Source organism: Symsagittifera roscoffensis, chromosome 5 (genome assembly GCF_963678635.1).
Source record: "Symsagittifera roscoffensis chromosome 5, txSymRosc1.1, whole genome shotgun sequence".
Lineage (NCBI taxonomy): Eukaryota > Metazoa > Xenacoelomorpha > Acoela > Convolutidae > Symsagittifera > Symsagittifera roscoffensis.
In genome coordinates, this window is record NC_087066.1 from 48,694,381 (window position 1) to 48,717,638 (window position 23,258).

The window sequence follows — 23,258 nt, forward strand, 5'->3', positions numbered from 1 at the left end:
AAACTTCGGAGGGTCCCCCTTAACTCACTAAGGAGGGTCAATAAGAGGCTTAATGTGCTCCGGAGGGTTACTTCGGAGGGTTCTTCCAAAAATTTTAAATTTTTGAAAATGGCCTTCAACTAGCCTAAGAAAGCGTCAAAACAAGCTAAATTCCCTAATGGGCGTTGTTTTTAACTTCTTCGGAGGGTCTCGTGGAAAATCTCCACTAAGGAGGGTTGCTAAAGGGCTTAAGTCACTCCGGAGGGTTACTCCGGAGGGTTCCGCAAAAATCAGGAAAAAGGGTTAATTTACCGCAATAAAGCCTCTGAATGCGGTGCAACTTGCTTAAGACCAGGTTGGTTGACACGTTCAACCTTCCCAGCAGGATAAAAAGGTGTTTTGACAAAATTTTCTGCCGCTCGGAGGGTTACCTATAATTTGGACCCTCCGAACCAACAAATTCTAAAAAAATTTTCTTTTCCGAGATTATCAACCCAAAAACGGTTGCGGTCCGGAAAAATGGTCTAAAATGTCGACTTATGGTACCAAAAATATCCCGATCGGTTGGCTAGTCTTTGAGAAATTGCCAAAAACGTGTTTGTCCAAATGGCCTTTTTTCACCACCTATATAGTTTCTGAGAAACTTTTTCCGCAATTCCTATTGAAAGTGCTTAAAAATAATTGGAACGAGCGTAGTAGCCCTGTACGGCACTGGAATCATGCAAAAAACTGAACCAAAAATTGGTTTGGAGACAAAAATTTGGCCAATAACTATCAGATTTGGACCCTCCGATACCTTCCTTTTCCAATCCTTAAGTCGTTGGCTCTATCCACGGAGGTAATCGGAGGGTTACTCCAGAATTTTTCTGGCAGCCGAGCACTTTATGCCAGCACGCTCCTAACACAAAAAGTTTTAATGCTCTAACTCTAAAAACTCAAAAACTCGATCTCCAAAACAGATTGCCAAAATTCAGAAAATTATCGAAATTTTGATCGAAAAATTTTGGTTTTTTCCAACTTTTACTGAGTCTTTTCTCACGCGGTTTCTTTAGTTAGGGGGATCGAACTACGTAGCTACTCCCTATATAAAAACTTTTTGCTGTTCGGAAAGTCTCGGATATCCAAAAATTTAGGGGTCTATAGTTTGTCGAAAATCAGTAATTTTCGACGAAATTGGTATGTTTCTTGGGTCTAATTAGGAGATAAGTATTATATAATAAGGATAATAACCTATTAGTAGTCGTTAATGAATAGTACTATACCCTCCTTTGCACCAAAATACCCGAATTAAGACCCTTAACTCGGAAATTTGTAATCGATGGAGGGTACAATCGGACCACGCCAATCTTGCCCCCACCACTTAAGTTTTGATGAAATAGTACCCGAACGATACTAAAATTGTTTCAACGATACCCAACAGTCGTTGTGGATGTTGTCCTTGATGTCCTTGTTGAGTGTGGATCACGTCGGTCAGCTTGCCACTCTACCCTCCGGTCACCGGCAAAATCATCATTAACGTGCTTAAATACTCAAATTACACTCAAGGGAGGGTATCCAACCCTTCCCCAAAACAAACAATCTTTCTATCAGAATTGATATAAATCAATCTGAAACAACAACAAATAGGAAGGTCAGATCACATCTTGTCCGGAAATAACATATAATCTGTCACTTTATGTTTTTTATTGTTTTTGGTCTTTTTTGGATTTTTTACTGTTTTTTGTACTTTTTTGTTTTCAAATAAATTTGTTTTTGGCTTTTTCTTGGTTATTTATACACTATTTTTGTTTGGTTTTACGCTTTCTCTTTAATTGTTTTTGGTCCCGGGACCTTGGGATAAGCGGGCTCATGACTTCCCACCTAACCCTCCGGCCCCCGGAATTTTCGGTGTTAACTAAGTTAAAAAGCTAAATAGTACCAGGCGGAGGGTACGCACCTTCCCCCTAGTACAATAAAAGTCATTAAGGCATCTAACTCGGGCATACGCACGGAGCGGAGGGTTCGTCGCTGAAACGCTTGCTGATCATGATGGTCTTATGCCTTTGACAGTCCCAACCAGGAGCGCCATAAAAACTTCTATGTAACATTCGCCCAAATACTACACAGCGACGGAGCGTAGAAAAAGTACCTATTAACGACTGGCAGGCGCCAGTTACCTTAATCCTACTCGTTTTTCACCGTCTCGACCTTGCCAGTTGATTTTCTGGTCTGTTTAGGGCTAAGTAAAAAGTTACTAATTTTAGGCCATCAGTCAAACGACTTTTGATCAGCTTTCGTTTACCTGCGAACACAACCACATAGCTGAGTCTCGGATCCTCAGACTACGTGATTGCTATTAAAAACACGGCTCGAATATCCTATTTTATCATGTTTTTGTGTGACAGTTCTATATTAAATCCATTGGAGATGGATTGACCCTTTCCTCTTTCTAGCTACTCATATTCTAAAATATCAAATAATACCGGTGTTAATTCAAAGTTCTATGGCATCAGAGTAGCTAAAAAGTTAGTTTTATGCAGTCCTTCAACATACAACAGTCTCTGGGGGACCAAACCTCTGCTCCCGTGATCTTCTCTAGATAACGTTCTTCTCTCTCCCAATTTGTGGCACGGGAGGGATCCGTGGAATATTCCTTCCCCACTGAAGCTTCCTTTTCCACTAATCTCCACTGCTAAGGATCTTATCCTGTGTTATTGCCGTTTTCTCGTACGACCGTTTTCTACTATATTTGTCGTTGTTCTTTTTTTCCGTTCCTTTTCGTCAAAATGGCCGTCTTTTTGTATTTTCTCAGAAATATTCAATCTTCGATCGAAAATTTAAAAATAAAAATTCTAGAATATTTCTACCCTCCCTCGCAGCACTTTTTCGTTACTAAGGCCTTTAGTTGTCTTTTTCTGTCCCGCCGGAAGGTTGCGCTGTGCCAATCTGGCAGAATGGCACACAGTGCCTCTTCGTCATCGGAGCTAATCACGATCTCTTCCCAGGCTTTCAGCTGTTCATAGGACCGCATCCATTCCCTTTGCTCCTGCAATCTCTTCGCTTGATTAGGCAAACTCTTCACCCTCGACTCTCGGTTCAAACAGAAGGAATCGTGCAGACTCAGGCTCACGTTCTTCGCCAAGTCTTCCTCTTGGGCACTGAGAAGGCTTTGTCTATCAATACCCTTTGGCTGGATACCTCCACCATCGCCATGTGCAATGGATAGTGGCTGCCACATAAGTTGGCCAACACTGACCCCACTAAGGACTTCGCATTTAGAGGCAGACCATAGGCTTCGCTCATGGGAAATCCCATTTCCGCTTCAAGTCCAACCTTTCAGCTCTTGATGTGTTTCTGGGTTACCTGCAACACCCTGGGCCATGACTCCACACTCAACGCGGTCACCAAGTGGTTTTCTGACTCTAGCCTCTCCAGTGACTGGAGACTGCACATTCTCGAGAAGAATCCCAGAGCTGTTGCTAGGTTCACCGTGGTACTCGCGTAACACTCAGCCACGATCTGTATTTCACTCTTCTCCCTTTCGGTAACGTCTTCAAACCAGGTGACTAGATCTTTTTTCTGGAAGGACTGTATCCTGACGCATGACCGCCCTTCACATGTGTGCTCGCCATTTCCACACGTCGAATCAAGACAACTGCCCGGCTCCATTTTCTTCACCGACCCTAGTCTACTCGTCATTTCTCTTGACTCCTTCACCTGAGGCAGGATCAGTCTGTGCACTATGCTCAATGTCGCCAGATCTTCGTCCTCCGCTGGTGCTAATCTCACTCGCTCCGTGACTTACTCGATCAGGCTCGCATGGGGATGTGGACACCAGTAGGGCCTCAGCAATTTCCACACCACTTCCAGATTCGTGACCAACATGCCATTCCCGTTACCCATCTTCAGTTCGACTCTTTTACCTGAGCGCGGCACACTCATCACCTCTGGTGTCTTCTCGAGAATCAAACCTAAGCTAATGTCTCTCTTTCTCTCTCTCTACAGTGTCTATCTCCACTATCTTCTCTGTCCAGAACTTTAGTAGCTCCGCCACCTCGTAGTTTCTGTGAGCACCTCCGGCTTCCGAGTCCAGGAAAGGGTTGTACGCCATCCCCATCACTCCAGACACATACTGGTACTCTCCCTTCTTATTGGGTTTCAAGTACTCTCCTGACGAGGCCAAGTTACGGTGCACGTCGTGTTTCTCCTCGAACTTCTTGTTGTAGAATCTCCGTATCTCATCTAACTTCCTGTGGCTCTCTAGAGACTGCCTGGAACCATCCTCCTTTTCTATCCCAGTTTTCTGGTATACATTCAAGATGACTGCTGAGACTCTCCTTTCCATTGCTTTGCTCCCAGTTGCTCTTTGCTGGCATGCTAGGATGGTGCTGTCAGTCATAACCGACATTATCCACCTCAAGAAACAAGTAGCGTCTCTCCTCCTTGCCAGGCTCAAGCCTGAGTTATCCCTAGCCGCGTGTTGCATCAAAGTCTGATATATTTCTAGACTTTTTCCACCCAATTTCAACTTGTCGTGCGAGGTCAGCGTTTCCAACTCTATCCCCACCAGGCTCCACGCACCAGGTCCTGCTGTTCTAACAAAGGGATTTGCCTTTGTTAGAACAGCCTCATCCCTTCTTCAAAATAATCCCTCAACAAGTTCTGCCAAGTTCTCCTCAGATGTCTCCCCAATTCCAATTTGTTAATATCAGCCTTCTGCTGGGTAGCCCAGTTGCGTCGTTTGCGTGACACTCCACTGTCGAGTTTCTTTAGGTAGTCTTCCAATTCCTTCAATGTTTCCAGGGCCACCCACCACGGTCGGGAGGTATTCCTTGTCTTATTCTTCTCGAGAGGATCGCTAGTCACTTGCTTCCCAGTGGCCTGATGTTCATTTAAGACCCATTCTTTGCCGACGTCCACTTCCCATGTCTGCCCGCTCGTCGAACCTCGTTTCATCTTTGTCCTCTGAGGCTTGAAGTCTTCTTCCGTTGTCGAGTTGGTGGGAACCTCCATCTCTCTTTCTACCTCGAGCAGTTTCCTTGGTTCGTAGCTACTCTTGTAGGCTGCTGTCTTCCATCGTGCCAGAACCATGGGGGCCGTCTCTCTCAAGTTTTTCTCCGAGACCGCATCCGCCGAAGGACTACCCCACCCTTCTACCTCTCTCTTCCTCTTGCGAGACCTCACGTCTTTACTTGGGGGCGTTGCCGTTATCATCACTGATTCGACTTCTTTGTCTCCATCCAACCCTTCCAACTCTTGCCTTCCCCCTGCTCGAGCCTTAAGGATATTAGTACTTTTAATTATATTGCTAGTTTCGACCTTATCCCCCTTACACTTTCAATTTATTTATTGACAGTTTTTTGTTTCAGAGTAGAGCTGTCTTTACATTCGTCTTCTTTGGTCTTCCGTGATGCCTTTCTCAACTCGACCATCCTGGTCAACAGATCTCCTCTAGCTTTCTTCTCCAGACCCGTCCCCATCAGGACAGGCTCTCCGAACTTCACCACTGTGTCCCACAGTTCTTCCTTGAAATCATCCAGTGTGATCTCGCCATCCACTTTTCGATTGAACTCGTTTAAGAATTCTTGCCAAGCGTCCTCATCCAGAGTGCCTAGGAACATGGTCTTGTTTCCCTCGAAGGTATTCTTCTCCCTTTCTTCTGCGCTCAAGAGTATCATTCCCATATTAGAAGTCTCACCCATCAATGGCATCTCTAGATTTTTACGGGGAGATGAGGTCAGAGGTGGTGTGGGAGCGTCTGCCCAATTTTCTCAGCTCAGGTCCTTCAACAGCTCTTGAGTGGTGAATTCCTCCTCTGATGGATTTGGTTCGGGCGTGTTCCCCACTTCCATATCCTCCCCTGCCTCGCTGAGAGCCTCATCCATGTTTTTCTTCTCCTGATTCGACTCTTCTCCTCTCAAGGATCCTCTTGAATCGATCTTCTACAGGGCCGCTTCTTTTATCTCCAGAGGTGCCCACCGACAGGGGTGATGGTGTCGTCGGATCCGGTTTCTTGTATTCCGTCAGAGCCACATACAACGGGCCTGCTGCATCCAGCTCCTTCCCCTCCTGTCTCATTTCCACCTACTCCAGTCCGTAAGGTGCCCGGTATCTTCTCGTGGCAAACTTCATCTCGTCCTTTAGTGCAATGTGTCCTTATTCCACGATCATCCTGTCATCGTCCCACACCGCCAACATGTTCTCCAAACCCGCCGCTCAAGCTTTCTCAAGACCTCTCGTATCTCGAATTTTGGGGGCAATGAGCCTCTCATCTTCTTCGCTTGGGTCGTCCAGGAGTTTATTTTTATGTCACAGGTGTGAAAATAGACCGCTGCAGTGTAGCCGATGAAAAGGGGATCCCAGCCATCGGCGAATTCCCTCTGTTGCCCTTCCGCCGCTGCTCTCGCGAACAGGGACGGGACCACCAGGGAACTGTTCATTCCCAGGGTCATTCTCCTTACCGTTGGGAACTCTGGAATGGTTGTTGGCAAGATTTCCTTCTCCAGTATTGCCTCTAGCTCCCTCTTCACCAACTCGAAGCTCTTCTTCCACGCGGGAATTCTCAAGACCTCTTGTCAACTCGTCGTCAGGGGATTTAGGTTCCAGAATTTGGGGTAAGTTTCGATGGGACCCTCGCGTTTACCTCCCATCCTACACTGCAGTTGTCCTCGGAAATTGTACACCATCCATTCTTGATCTTTCATTTTTCCGAAGAGTACCGTGTTGCTCATTTGTGCCCTCAGCACCTCTTGCTGACACCAGTTGAATGTCGTCCCATCCAGTATACTTATGAGGCTCAAGTGTGTCACGGAGTTGCGATAAGCTGTCACCAGAGGATCTGGAAACGCGTACGTCACGGCCGGTCCATAAATACAGGTTACGACCTCCTCCAGTACCCGGATTATCCCCATTGGGTCCGATCTCATCGCCAGGCACAGGTCTGTCAACAGAGGCATGCCCCCATTCACTTTCCTCCGTTCATCTCTCGTCTTTGGATTCTTTTCCTCACCAGTCATGTATCGGTTCTGCATCAGGAGGTACTCCACTACGGCGTCTGTAGCCCTGTAGCACACTTATATGAATAGGTGTCAATGCCCGAGTGGGTTTTCCCCATCGACAGAGGCTCCCCATATTTCGTTAGTTAGATGAAATGACACCAGTTCCACATGGGTCAGGAGCACCAGTGCCAGATACCCGTCAATCCGGAGTGTTTCCACAGCCCGACTGAACATGTACGCTGGACCCATATTGAATAGGTACCTCGGGTAAACCAGGTAAAGTGCCAACAACAGGCTGATATGCATGCTCAGGATTTCTTGTACAAAGGCTCCAAAGATGGTCTCCTTTGCACCAAACACTCCAGCCATGAACTCCTTTCCCCAACAAGGACTCAATATCTCAAGAATCTCGTGATCCCTCCTCGTCTTCAGCTCGCCCTTTGCGTGCTCCCTCCAGAATCCTCCAATTGTGACCTCGTTGGCAGCTGTGACGAACCTGGTCACCGTCATTTCCCTTTTCTCGGCCACTTCCAGCTGCTCCTGAAGAAAACTCCAGATTTGCTTCAGAAGAGGTGGGGCATTCTCCTTCGTCTTCTCCGTAGCATTTTCCAACCTTGGTGTCAGGAATGGCCACCTGCCTCTTTCTTGTGTCAGCCGATACACCATCGACTCCAATTGCTTCTCTGTTGCAGCTACGTTCTTTCTTTCATTGCTCGGTCCTCTAGACTTACTGGTGGAGCTTGTGATAGTCAAGTCCATGCTTCGAAACCAAGGCTGGCCGTCAGGTGAGTTATTATTGGACGATCGTCCCCTATAACCGGACTGAACTTGAGTTGTCTGGCGAAGTTCGATATCTCCAGCAAGAGGACCTCGTCCAATACAATGAGGATATCTGCTAACTCGTAGAAGCCCCTCAACGCGTGGGACACATCCGCCCACGCCGCCGCCAGTTCTGACTTGCGAAGCCTCAAGTTCGTCGGTTCCAACTCCCGATTGGGAGCTGCCATCAGGATCCGCCATTCATTCCCCTCGGCTATTAAGATCAAGACCGCATACACAAATTGCAGAGCGGGAGGCATGCTCGCGTACCCGGGGGACGTCGTGAACACCACTCTTGTCTTGGAACCAAACCGCGAGGTAACGTTCTCCTGTACCTCATTCATTGCTGCAAATAACGTCTGGATAGCTTCCCAGATTTTCTTCGGCGCCGGTTCATCGCCCTTGAGCTGCTCAAGAAACCCAGTCGCATGCAGGTAGTCATTCATTCCCGCAAACAGTAGTAGCTCGGGCTCGCAAGGCAACTCCGATTTTATTGCTACCACCAAGGTTAACATTTGGTTCAGCTCAGCTCCTGGCAGTGAGTATATCAAAGTCTCCGGCCAGAACAACTTGGGAGACGTTCCCTCTAAGTCCGATCCCGCTACGATGATCACCCTCGCAGCAGCTGGATCTGCTCTGTCGTAAACTGCCAAGCTCTTGGCCAATTGGGTGTTCCCGCAGGGTTTCTTGTATCTAGGATCGTCCGCCAACCTCGTGCCTTCATAAGCGGCATCCGGCAGTTCCATTTCCCTTGGGTCCAACAGTTTGTCCACCACCCTCAACTGTGCTGGAGTTGCCAACCTGATTCTGGCAATGCTAGTTCGATGTTTAAGGGGCTCCACTATGAGTCCCGGACTCCCCAGCAACTTGAGAGGCCTGTAATTGATAGGTCCCATGACCGATTTTGTAGGAATCCCAGTCAGATCCGCCGTCTCCATTATTTTCGCTCTTGAGAAATGCGTCTCGTGAGCCTTCAACCAGTCCACGCACTGGTGTCTACTCAAGTCTTCATGTGACACTCGCTCGAGACCCAAAGCTTCCGCCAACTCTTGTCTGCATACCAGGTCTTCCAAGTCCAGCTCCGTTACCTTCTCCAGATATCTCGACCGACTGGTCTCAGCCGGTCTCTCCACCCTCTTGCTCTCCACCACTACCACCGAGGATACTACCGAACTCTGAGTTGTTGATGACGTTGCCTCCTCGGCCTCCATTGGTGCGGCACCTGGTAATCTGGTCCGTCTGCTCCTCGAGCTGTCTCTAGAATCGGCCGTCGCTCCCAGTTGACTGGATAAAGTTCTTGAGTTAAAGAAAGGTGGATTTGGAGGTGGCCCGAATGTGAATTGGGCCGTCTCCAGCAATTCTGCCTCCAACGCGCTTATGTGCCTTTGGAAGACATCATTCAACCATTCCACTACCCTAGGCCTGTCAAAGTGGATCCCGTCTGAGGATGCATCGTCGGGGAAAACAGATTGCTCCATCTGCTCGGCTACGTCCAGTAATCCAACGGGAAGGACACTCCTTTGATGTATTTGCCTGATTATTTCGTTCAGGTTTCGCACCTTCGTGTTCATTTCCATCGCGTGTTGGTCCGCCTTCATGTTGTAGGGAATGGTACACACCGTGAGAATGGCAGGATCCTTTTGAATCCGCAATTCCTCAAGGATGCAGCTCATCTTGTCATGTAGCTTCATCACCTGTCTGGACTCCCCCCTGGACACGTCATTCGTCCCGATCATTAGAGTCACCGTATATACTCTCGCCATCCCTAGCATCTCAAGTGATGCCAATATCTGTGGCATCGCAGCTCCAGCGAAACTCAAGATCCCCGTTTGCCAATGTGATTGAATCCGGGTCAGCACCCGCAGCAGGCTGTCCCCTACGATTAGGTGGACCGCCCCCTCTGGTACACGTGGCTGCGTGAGGTATTTCACCCAAGCCGCGTCAGGGAAGCAATCCCTCCTGACTCTTTGTGCCGTGCTCCAATCCATGCGATTGTGCCTGTGGTACCTGCCCTCCGTGTTCTTCTTGTAGCTTGAGATTACCACACTCCTGATCGGTTGCTCCCTCCACGTCGGGGGTAGCTCCACTCTTGCTGGACTCTCACGATTCCTTAGTTGTAGCCTCTCGTTCAATTCTTTCAGACGTGACCAGCTGCCGCTCACCTGACTGCTGCTCGGGGTTGAACTCGGGGTATACCCAGGCAGTGCGACGTCCATCAATGGACGTATCGGTTGTGTCTCTAGGCCACGCAGGGAGGACGTTGACTCAGTTGGTATCCATACCTCCAACCCCTCATTCATATGCTCCTGAGCCGCGCGGTCAAGGTTAAATCGTCCCATCGATCTGGGAGCTTCGTCCACCTCCATACGCGACTCTGGTCTTGAGCCGGTAACCATTCGCTCCTTGGGCCTGGCTCCCTTTAGCATATCGAGCTCGCGTTGTCGTTGCTGGATTCTCTCAAGTTCCGACTTCAGCTGTTCACAATTCGCGGCATTCTCTCGCACCCTTTGTTCTTGCTGATGCTCGGCCTTCAGCATATCAAGTTCCCTCCGCGCTTGGTCCTTATCGACGACCGCTTGATCTCTCTCCAGATTCGCCTGATCTCTCTCAAGCTTCGCTTGATCCCGATCGAGGTTCGCTTTGTTCCTCTCCCTCTGTGTCCTCTCAAGTTCTCTCTTCAGAGTGCTGAGGTCCGGATACGCTTCTCCCGTTTGTTGCGCTCGCGTCATCGATGGTATCTTACTCGTGCTCTGGCCCGCTGATCTTGCTGATGGTCTGATCGGTAGTGGGAACTCCCCTGCGCCATACTCGGTGTTGTTGCTCAAGCCAGGGTTCCTTGCCAAGTCGAATCCCTTCACTCCTCCATCCACATTCCAGGACAGCCATCTGGTTTGCTCTTGGTTGGATATTCCTTCAGTGGTGTAGCCGACCATTAGAACCGATTCGGTTGCAGACTCCCGGCTTTCGCCCTGCTCTTGCAATTGAAGGATGGCGTTCAGCATCACCGCCATTCTCTCATCCACTTGGGTGTAATCCAGATCCCTCAGGCGTCTGTATAGCTCATCAAGCGTGGGCTTCTTCAGAGCCGGACTTCCAAAATCGATCTGCCATTATTTCTGGATGATCTGGCTCACGTACCAACTTGAGAACTACCTTACCACTTGAGAATTACCTTACCACTGTGGTCTAGAGAACTTCTTTTCTTTCAATTGAGTGCAGTTGGGTAGTCAATTTGACTTTACCAAATCAATCTGAAAATAACACTTGATTTTTAGACTAACATGCTATGTTCCTTAGCTAAAACCCCCCTGCCACTATAGTTAAAACCTTATCCTTCTCTTTCTACTAAAATAGTTCAATTGGAAGTTTTCTAAAAGCATGCAGATTCATTTTATGTTTTAGCACCATCAATCATTTAAAATTTAATTGTCATGCCAATCACCTTTAAGATCCTTTTACCTGTTCTGTACCCCAACACCTAACTCGAGATCCCTTTTTGCCCAACTCAAGACCCCCATGTACCTGACTTAGGCGATACTCAGGTAGTATTTCTTGTGCAGATGTAACATTATCTCCGTTTCCGCGAAAACCACGTGTAGGATAGCATATAGTTCCCTTGGGCTCAGTTTGCCCCTGTTCGGGTCGTAGACCGGCATTGAGACCTCTGTTATTCTTCTTTCGATCATGAAGTCCCGCATTTTCGCTAGTGCCAATATCACGTGTTCAGGATTGATCGTGTTCCTTTCGCTGACCCTCGTCACCAAGAAGCACAGGTATTTGCCTGGGACTTGTGCTACTGATGGTGAAAGCGCAGCCATTCCTCCCAGCCCCGGTCTCTGTCTAAACAGAAACTCCACGTTCTGATACTCTCTCTTGAAGTCGGCCTCCAGTCTTGATTTGAAACTCATGTCCGCCGTGATACAGATTGCGCTAGTCCTGTCTGACAGAATGAAGACACTATCCGTTATCAGGATGTTTTCCGAGTATTCGTTTGGTATTTCAAACTTCGTTTTGAAATTCCGTCCTATGGTAGTAGGCTCAGCCTCCTCCCCATCTAGTTCCAGTCCGCTCGTTTCTCTCATTTCCCTGAGTTTCTTTATCATCAAATTTTCGGTGTGGGTAAGTCCTACCCCCACTCCCCGGACAAAAATATTTATCGACGTCCCCGTCGATGGTGCTGGGTCCAAATTGTCTGGTGGAATCTCCAGCGGCCTGTCTGTTGCTGTCCAGCCGAAGAGGGGATTTTCCGTTTTCATGTGCTTTCCCGCTGATACGTCAACTTGTTGTATGCATTGTCCTTCGTCGCCTCCGTTCTTGACATCGCGCATCCATTCTAATATCCTCAAGTTCGTATTCTCCCTTCTCTTTATCTCGCTCTGTTCCAAATCCGTCTCCCGTTCTGGTGTCGAATAGTCTTCCTGTGGGTAGTGTTCATTATCATTGATAATTTGCCATTCATCATCGGCTGCCAGTTCGCCTACACTTAGTAGCTCCTTGCTTAGGTCATCGGGCTGTATCTAATCAATCAGGAAATCGTCTCCGTACCTGTTGTACCTCATGCCTGTCCGTTTGCGATTGCCACTCCTTGTCCCCGCTGGTATTGACAAGTCTGGTTCTGTCCACTTAGGCACCTCACCTTGTTCCGGATCGTTCCAGTCTTCTTCCACAAAGGATTCCGCCTCGGAGTCCGCTTCTATTTTTTCATTGTCGTCCAAACTCAAGTTCTCGTTGCCATCATTTTTCTCTCTGGTGCCTCTTTCTTTAACTTCACACGCTGGCTCCACCAGTAGGTACTTAAGTCCCTCCATGTCCTTTGGTATACACCAGTCCTCTGGGGATGGGACATGAGGCTTCAGATTTTCATAATGTGCTGCTCGCCCAGTACTCAAGCGGTAGAACCGTCCTTGTTGATGTACTTCCGTTATCATGAATGGTCCTCTCCATTTCTTGAGTAGTTTCTTTGTCCCTTTGGGCGGTATGGCATTCTGGAAGACCCACACGTACTGGCCCACCTCATATGGCTTCGACTGTAATATCTTTTCATCATATTTCTTGCGCTGTCTCATTTGTGCTTGCGCAGTGTTCCTCCTGCATAGCTCGTTTAGTTCCTGCTGTCTCCTGATCGCTTCTTTCACGCAAGCTTGAGGCGACGTCCTCTTCCCTTCGTATTCCGGGTAAAAGAATGTCAGGGGCATTGCTCTCTCCCTGCCCGTCAACATCATGAAAGGACTGCTGCCCGTTGTTGAGTGTTGCGTACTGTTGTACGCCCCTACGACTTGCGGCAGATATTTATCCCAGTCTGTCATGTATCTTGAGCAGTATACCCTCAGCATGTTCACCAACGTTCTATTCTGTCTCTCTACCAGCCCGTTGGTCTGAGGACGGTAAGTCGTTGAGTGTGCTTGAGCAATGTGTGACCTCTTCATTAATTCTTTGGTCAAATCCCCCCCAAAGGCCTTGCCGTTGTCTGACTGAAAAGTCATTGGACAACCATACCTCGATATCCAATGAGTTATCAGGTGGTCACAAGTCTCCTCTGCCGAGGCTGTTTGACACGGCACTGCTTCTGCCAACTTTGTGAAGTGGTCTATTATAACCAGTATCTGGTTATACCCCGACTCCGCCATGCAGATCTTTTGATGGTCTATCTGCACCACTTCATTAAATTCTGAGCTTTCAACCGACTTGAATGGGAATTTCATCTTCCTTGGGTCTTTTCCTTGCAGGCATGCCAGGCATGCATTCACCCATCTCTCGCAAGCTTTCCTCAATCCTGGCCAATCAAACCTGTGAAGTATTCTTTGTTGCACCTTGTCTATCCCCTGGTGCCCCATCTGGTCGTGCGATCTGAATAACACCTCTGTCTGATACAATTGTGGTAATATGATGAGGTTGTGCTTGTGTAATATCTTCTCCTCATCTTTTCTCTTGCACGCTACCACCCCGTCAGCTGTGTGATAGAGTAAATCTTTCTTCTCTTTGTAGAACTGGCTCAAGATCTTGTAGCTGTCTTCTTCGAGTTCCCCTTTCTCCTTGGACCCCGTCCGGATCCATTTGGAGAGGTTACTTGTCATCTTTTCATTCTTTTGGGCTCTTATCAGGTCCGACAGCCTATATCTCGCCTTGACATGTTCCTTTAATGCCATGATCTGTCCATTCATTTCCCCAGGGTTGTGGATGTCATCATTCAGCTTCACGCATATTATCCTCTTCACGATCTTCATATCGTCTTCTGGCACCAGATTTGTTCTGACATTTGAGTTGCATGATAGTTCCCTGAATGATTTCCTCGAAACTGCAATTCTTTCAAGTTTTTCACCTCCTCGTACTTCTTGTACGTCCAAAGTGTACGTTCCTGAGCATGGATCTGTTTGTAATTCCCTGTCGCGGTGTCTAATCTTCTCTTCCGCCAATATCATGCATAGACAATCCTGATTGTCGCTGCTCTCATCCGAGTCCTCATTCCATAGTTCACACTCCCCGGACAAATTTCCTTCTTCAGTATCCTCTTCCTCCGTGGACGTGGACCTTTCCCCGGACTCTTGACCCTGTCCCAGGTATTCAGCTTCTTCCTTGAACGCCACTTTCTTTTTCCTAACCCGAGTCTGTTCAAGTATGTCGTCAGGGATTTTTTCAACCAGTGACTGCATGACTTCTTTCCCATCAGGGTTAGTCACCTTCGAGGTGTTTTTATCACTAACTATCTCGCTCCTTCGCAGTATTGTGACCTCCTGTTCCTCCTTACCCTTTTTTTGGATCACGTGTTTACCATCTGCTAGTTTCTCGAGTAACCTCATTAAGTCATCATCTATTTGTGCATCTCCCGTTTCTACCTGGTTAAGATCATAGCCTTTTGCCTTGAGCGTCTCCCTCACAATCTTTGACTTGAGTATTATCCCTATCGGCATCCCTCGGTTCTTCTTCAAGATTGTTTTCTCCGGAGGTTCTTTTGGTAATTCGGGGTGATCTTCTATTGGTTTGCCTGATTTGTCTAGCCATCTCGTGAGTGGAAGACTGTCGTACGTTTCCTTATCCATGAAGGAGAAGCCATCCTTTATTTCAGGTCTATCTGCCTCCCTCTGTTCTTGTCTCTCGTAGAACTCCGTCTTCTTACTCAAGCTGTCAGCGTTTTGATGTTTGTCTCGTGTTCTATGCTCAATTATCATGTTGTACCCATCCAGGCGAACTATCCACCTCCCAATGTAACTTTGGTCCATTGAGTACGTCTTCAGCCAGCTTAGTGCACTGTTGTCGACTCGCAGCTTGAATGGCTCGCTGCCTAGGTATGCTCTATATTTCTCGACAAAGGTAACCAGAGCGAACATCTCTGCTTTCGGTGCCCCGTAATTCATCTCCGTGTCACTTAAGACTTTGATACCCGTACGCTATTGGTCTCAAGACTGTTTTCCCGTTCCATTCTTGTTCCTGATGGAGAATTCCAGAAATAGCTACTACCGACGCGTCCGTATCCAACACGTTCATCCCTTTTTACGTTGGCATCCCCAACAACGGTGCCTCGCACAACTCTTTCTTTGATTCTTCTGCTGCGTTGTTCCACGTGAACTTCTTGCCTTTGTGTCTCATTAACTGTTGCATCGGGTATACTTTGTCCGCATATCCCTTGATGAATTCCCTGTAGTATTTCGCAAAACCCAGGAAGCTTATCAACTGATGTTCCGTTTTCGGCGATTTCTAAGTTAGAACTGCTTCCACTGCATCTGGATCCGATCTGATGCCATGCCTGTCCACCATTCTGCCCAAGTAATTTATTGAATCCTTGAGTATCTCGCACTTTGACGGTTTACACTTTAGCCCTGACCTCTTCATACATGCAAACACCTCGTCCAGTCGCTCGATATGGTCTTCAAGTGTGGGCGTTGCTATTACCACGTCATCCACATAGCACATAATCAGATTGCCGTACTTCTTTGTCACTCCTATCAGTGCATGTGCCATCAACCGTTGAAAATTGGCTGTGGCATTGCAAAGGCCAAACGGCACCCGTTTCCATTGAAACAGCCCCAACTCGCAAGCGAACCTTGTTTTGTCCCTGTCCTGCTTCCTCAGCGGGACTTGCCAGAAGGCCGAACCTAAATCAAGAGTCGTAAAAAACTTTGCATCACCTAACTTCGAGAGGCTCTCATCAATCCTAGGTATGGGATAAGCATCCTTCACCGTGACGGAGTTCAGGTATCGAAAGACACAACAAAACCTCAATTGGTCGCATTTCTTTTTGGCCATCACTACTCCACACGCCCACGGTGATTTGGATGGTTCTATCATATCATACTCTAGTAGCGTTTCGATCTCTTTTCTACACGCATCCGATTTGTGTGGGGTCATGCGCCTCGCCCCCTCCCTGTGCGGTACCGCATTCTCCTCAAGTTCTATTTCTTGCTCAACAAAACTACAACACCCGATGTCTGCCTTATGTCTCGAAACAACTTCCTCTTTCCGCTCTAATACGTCCTTGATGGCTTCGAGCTGTTCGTCCGTTATCTTGCCTCTCAAGTGTTCGATCTCCCGCTGGATCGGTTTATCAGTTTGCATTTAATCGAGTGTGGGCCGTTCCGGAAAGTTCGAACAGCTCGATAGCCCATCGTCCGTCTCTGACTTTAGTGATTTCACAAGACCTGATGAACCTTTTATTTTCTTCACTTGTCTCAAGATTCAAATTTTGTCCCTATGATTTGTACAATCAACGACTTCATTTTGTTTTGAATTTTCAGTCATTTCATATCAAGTTTTAACGGGTAAAGCATATCCCAGCTTCCTCCCCCTCTGTATCGTGATGAGTATATCAAGAGTATTCAACAAGACACTGACGCAGAGACTCTTGGTTATCGAGAAGGATCTTCCTAAAACAGCAGCACTTTGACTATTAGGTTTCGGGACTATGCATACTTGCTTCTTGTCACTTAGTTCATTGTAGTTTTTCATTCGCAAGCTTACGATTTCCGCTTCGTTCGCCTTTAGCCTCACCCTCCTACTCAAGAAAACCGGTGCTTTTTTTTCGCTATTATTAAATTTACCGGTTTAATTGCGTACCTTCTATCCGGGTTTCTTATCCTGAACATCGCATTGTTTAAATCAATTGTTACGCCGAAGTTCCTGATGAAGTCCCTGCCTAAAATGAATTGGTCAGACTCATCTAGGTTTTCTACTACAAGAAAGCTCATCCACAGATTGCGTTCCCCCAGATTTAGGGCAATTATCGGTGTTCTGCCTAGCACCCGCAGCGCCCCTTTGTTAGCAGCTGACAACCGTATTCTCGAGTCTATCAAGTCATTTTTGTTAAAGCCCATTCGCTCCCAAGTTTCGATTGGTATTACACTCAAGACCGCACCAGTATCGAGTAACCCACGCAAGTGAGTTTTCTTGCCACGTATGTCCAGCACATGTGCTGATACGTCTGCCTCTGTTCCAATGTGCATTGCAGCTTCCTCCAGCATGGCACAGTGTCCAATCGATCTCACCTTTAATTCTTCTCTGCCCACGTAGATCTGTCCCACTAGATCTTCATCACATGTTATCATTGTTTTCGTGTAGATGTTTATCCCATCTATATTCAACATCACCTCATGTGGACCATAAGCTTCTGTATATCTGTTGTCCACACGGATCGACTTGCTGCCACCTCTCGTGAGTAGCGCCCTCAAAGCTCTAGATGTCGTCTGTGGGCTTATCGCACTCAGGTAGTCTGCGTATACGTCAATGTGCATTACTGTCTGGTCGCTGGGTTCACTTAAGTTCCTTGTCTATTCATGTCCACCTACAGTGATTATCGACATTATCCTGGCTCCGATTTTCGTTATGCCAAATGGCTTTCCTGTCACCATTTTCAGAGTGTTGCAATTTCCACTCTTTGTCGACCCTGTTACAGCTTCTGGCACTGGCACCGAGCAACTTAGCGTCTCGTTCAATATCTGTCTGTCGATCTCTTGCTTCAACCGTTGCTCTATTTCCTTTGTTGCTAGGTCCTGTTTCACCTTGTTGATCGCCTCTGACGCCGCTTTCTCATAATTTATCTCTAGGGCGTTCTTGGCCGTGGCCTCTATCGAATTGTTAGCCTGCGTTACCGCCTTCACTGTCTTCGTTGGCAGTTCCGTACTCGGTGCTTCTAAGTTTTTTTGCTTCAAACTCGGTTTGTCTATTTCGCTGATTCTGCACCGCCGCTAATGCCAGTTTATGTTTGGGGTGACTCTGGTTCTTGACCGCCTCCCTAAACAAAGGACAATCCATCCTAAAGTCCCCTTCCTGATTGCAGAAGAAGCATCTTGCACCTATCTTGATGATTAAGCCACTATAGTACTCGTGTTCTTCCATCTGGCTCATGTCCTCCTCATCTGGTGCGTACCCCAGACTCTTCATGCCCTGCTTGTATTTTGTGCAATCTGCCACGTGATGATCAGCTGACCCGCAGTTCGCGCATGGTCTACGTTTGTCCATGTCATCTCTAGGCTTGTACCATGACGACCTTTGTGGTTGGCTCCCCCCTTGCAGATTCCTGTTATCTGAATATGAGTACTTCTTGGGCTTCATTAGCATGTACTCTCTCGACTTCTGTCGCATCTCTTCTGGAGTCGGTGCACTGTCTTTCGACAATGTATAGTATGTTGCTAACATTGTTCTCAAGTCATCACTCTTTACTCCATCATTGAACTTTGAGGCGATGCTAAATTCCTTCTATTGGTGGACTCTTCCGGGTCACTCCTTCGTCTCAAGCTCTCAAGATCATCTAGGAACCTGTCTATCGATTTATCGTCCCTTTGCCTTCTTTTTTCAAATCGCATCATCGCTTGATGACCCTTCATGCCTGACCCGAATCGATTCAACAATATCTCGAAGATTTTATCCGCAGTGTCGCGTTCCTCTTCCTTCTTCGCAACCACGCATTTCAATGCCGTGCCTTCCAAGTTGCTGAGTATCGCTGTGCATGCTTGCCTCGCATCGTTCAAGTTGTCTTGTTTCAAGTGCAACCTCATGACTTCTACCCAAGTGTCAATGCATCCATCTGAATCAACCTTGAATTCTTTCGGTTTTTTGAAAGTTTTACTGGATTTGTTGCTTCCTCTGTCACTCGAGTCGGTGTTCCTTGTGGCGAAGACTTCTAGTGTCCTGTTCATAATTTCTCAGGTACTTGCCCACGTCATGACATCCGGTCCCACGTTGTTGTGAGTCGTGGAGTCCGCTGGACCACTCGTTGTGTTTGCTGTTCCACTTTTCATAATCGCTTTGGCCCTCCCCGGTGCTGTACTCGCGGCATCCCGTGGTAATGGTAACGGTGTTGACTGCCGTTTGTTCCGTTGTGGTTCCACGAAGTCAACTCTATTGCCTTGCGTCCGCTCCCCTGCTGGCCTGTCCTGTGACGTTGAGTTCCTCAAGATGGCGTCTAGTTTTGCCTGTATTGCACATAAACTCTCAGCCTGGTCCCTACTCATTGTGTCCATTCTCGTTTCCAAACTCCCCAACTGGCTATTCACTGCGTCATATCGTTGCTTCATTTCTTGCATGTCTTTTTTGATGTTCTTGTCTCGCTCTCCATCAGTGGTATCTACCTTGTCCGACATCTGCTGAAGCTTTGTCGGACACCAAAGACCGAGAAAGGCAAAATATTCGGTCTTTGGTGTCTGTCGCTTTCGCTAGATTGAAATAGCTGTCCAGGTACTCATGTTTGTTGTATCTTAATTCTTTCTTTATCACATCTCTATCCTCCTCGCTGTGCTTTAGTCTCTTGTCGATCTGATCTAGCTTCGCCATCAGATCGCCCTGATCGAGAGACATTGTTTCATGGTCAGATGTTGCCCTGTTGTTGGCTGCTGTTCCAGGTCTAATCTGGTCCTCGTTTTGGTCGGTGTCTGTCGTTTTCGTGGAAACTGTTCCGAATTTCTCGGTCTTTGGTACCTCCGTCAGTATGTTTGGTACCTGACGTTCTTTTTGCTTGAGACTCGTCCTTTACCGTTTGTGGCGTGTTGCCCGTTGTGTCTTCCACAGTGTCTATCGGCGAGAACTCTATGGACTTTGGATTTGGTTCTTCTGCATTTGGCATCGGTGTTGACTCCGTCGTCTTCTTCTCCACCTCATCCACACTCTGGTCCGGTGCCTCTAGGTCAATCTCGATGGCGGGTTCTGCTTGTTTCCCTTCCATGCCCTCTTTTGCTTTGTTCTCCGTATTACTCCTCGTGTTGACCATGCTAACTGAAAATTTCTTCCTTGTTAATTTTGGGCCCATGGATGCCGTTTTACGTAGCGACGAGTTATATTTTGTCTTTGATTCTGTAGATCTTTTTTCAGCCACCGGTATCCTGCTCCGTTTCATGGTTTCTATTTACAATTGATTCTATTTACAATATTGGTATTTACAAAATCCTGTTCTAAAAAAAAGAATTAAAAAAATTTTGCTAATAAAAAGAAAAACTACTTTACTGTTCCTTCTAAGATTTTGTTAAAAGTCTACTAATTTGTGATCCTAACACAATCGTGTTCTAACTAGTCCTATTGCTTTTGATTCAATTAAGTCGACCTGTCTCAAGACCCTTTAGTATCGTCACTCTACTTCTTCGTGCTGTCCCAAGCTTTCTCTCTACTGTCCCAAGACTATTCAGTGCTGTCCCAGTACTTTTTGTTACTGTCCCAAGACCACTGTCCCAAGACCACTGTCCCAAGACCACTGTCCCAAGACCACTGTCCCAAGACCACTGTCCCAAGACCAGTGTCCCAAGACCAGTGTCCCAAGACTGTTTCGTACCAAGACTGCCCTGGCCCAAGACTGTCCCAAGACTGCACCGTCGCAAGACTGTCCCAAGACTGCACTGTCCCAAGACTGCACTTTCCCAAGACTGTACTGCTCCAAGACCGTCCCCAGACTGCAATGTCCCAAGACTTCTTCGGTACTGTCCCAAGATCTGTCACTAAGGGTCTGGATAGTAGGATCTCTTCTTCTTCGTTGTGGGGACTCTTGAACCACTGTACCGTGTACCACCACTTGAGCTCTAGTAAAAATTTACCCAAAATCCCTATCTTAATGGCCAAAATCCAAATACTGACCCCCTGTATTTATCTCCCTTTCGTTGTTTCAGGCTATTTGAAGCCCCAACTTCTTCGCAGGTGTCTTGTGATCACCTGTTCGTTCAAATACTAACAACAAATTTTCACCAAAACGTAAAAATTTAAACAGGAAAAATTTCAAAAACAGAGAGATGAACCCACCTAACATTCAAAGCTGACTGATGTCAACCTTTGTCCGAAAAATTGTCTGGTACCCGATTGCCACGCGTTTTCCTCCCCCTGCTAGCGATCTTATGGGGTATCACAAAAACTGTCTATGTCCGTTCCCCCCTACCGAACCGATCCGACCAGGGTACCTACCTTAACTCGATGTTAAATTTGGATATCCGCTTCTTATAACCACCGCGTGTAAGTATCTAATGTAACTAAATTGACGATGCCGAACAACTAGTTACTCTAATGTGTCCCCCCCTTTTTACACTTTACAAACACCAACCTTTAACCTAACCAGCCCCCCTTCTAACCTCCCCCCTCTTTAGCCCCCCTCTTAAGCCGAAAAATACCTTAAGCGCCGGGTGCTAAACCTCTCGAGAGAAAACCGTAGACCTGTTTCCAGGCCTGCTTGTGTAAAAACTTCCTCAAAACAATGGGGCTCCGCTTATCCAATTTTACACTTATTTCCTATAATGTAATGTGGATTTTAACGATACCCGTTTGTCCAACTTGAGAACACCCCTGTGCGTCCTCCTCTTGTTGTTGCGATCCCGTGCTGGTTTTCCCCTTGACGTGCACTGCACTTGACACTAGCATCTCCTTCCCACTTGGCTGGTAACCTCTTCCAGTCAAGTCTCCTAGCGGTTCAGCTCAGTCCTTGTGAACCACTTTCCCACTCGGCTGGTCACCTCTTCCAGTCAAGTCTCCTAGTGGTCCAGCTCTGTCCTTGTGAACCACTTTCCCACTCGGCCGGTCAACTCTTCCAGTCAAGTCTCCTAGTAGTCCGTCTAGGTTGCAAGCTATCTGAAAACCCTTAACAACGCCCCCCACTTGGGCACCTTATTGAAGTCACTGGTTTAGATTGCTAGATTGATCGAAACGATCGGTCTTATAAAACAGTATGGGTATACTATTTAATTAATATAAAGGTTTGATCCAACTAATCTGGTATAAAAGTCACTGTCATTTTTGTTTTATGGTTTTTCTTCCTTTTTCTATACTTTTTTCTTGTTTTTGTTTCGCTTTTTGTCTTTTTGCTCGTGTTTTTGTCCCCCTAGTTACCCCCCCCCCCCCCCTTAGCTAAGCCTCGTTCGGAGAGCGTACCAGGAAGTTTTCTCAAGTTTTCTTAAAAAGCTATCACGGTACAACCGGAAGGCTTACACGTTCCCGCTGAACCGTACCACCGGTACTCTAGAATAGGCATGTAGCCCGGAGCTGTGTCAAGTGGGTTCGACTCCGTAGTCTTGATGTCGTAAAAACACCCAGGAGCGCCATAAAAACACTATGTAACAGTCGCCTACTTCGATCACATATGAGGCTTAAGAAAAATAGGCCCTATAACCATTGGCTCAAGACTCAGGGACACTATCTCCTGTGTTTTTCTACCTCAAAACGGTCGGAGCCAATTTGGTTCGCTTGCGACATGAGACTAGAACCCGTTACAGCTTAAAGGCCACTACCAAAATACCCTCCCACTCTAGAAAATAAGAACGTCCCCATACTTAGGTCTCAAAATACCCAAAATACACGAACGCCGTTAAAAACAGGGTCGGAACAATCCGTTAAGTTACTTTTTATTGGACAGTAGAACTTTGATCCATTTCAGATGGATCAACCTAAAACTCGCCTCACCTCAACATACTTATTATAAAATGCACTCGAGAAAACTAAATTTGGTACTTACATAGCAGCACGCTTGAGAAACAGAGTAATTAAACTAATTAATGACTCTAGCATAAATATAATCGAATATAACTCAAGAAGTTTTCTAACGATGAGTTCCAATCAAGGGAAATAAGTTTTAATTCAAGAAAGTGGTTTTGGATCTGGACCATTGGGAGACTTCAATTGTCTGCCTTTCTGTTGAAGGTTCACACTGGTCCAGTTGATTCTTGCTCTGCTCTCGTATTTGTTTGGTCTCCTATATCAGATAGGACAGCTCTACTCTAGTTTTCTACGATGGAAATTGCGAACAGCAATTTCGCACTGTATTTATTTGACAACTTTCCCGCAATTGTAATTCAGTTGTTCTGTTTAGATTTGATGTTTTCAGTTGTCGCGAGAAAAATGAGCATGACAGGCTCCATTCGAATTTTTTAAAAATAAAACTTCATTCCAAAACCACGTATTTTCGTGCTCCTAAAGGTCAAACTTCCAGATATGACCGACTGGCACACTGATGCCTTGTACAAGATCGTCACAATGTTTCATCCCAGGTTCAGAACGCTTCTCTTTATAATCGCTACCATACTGTTTACAGTT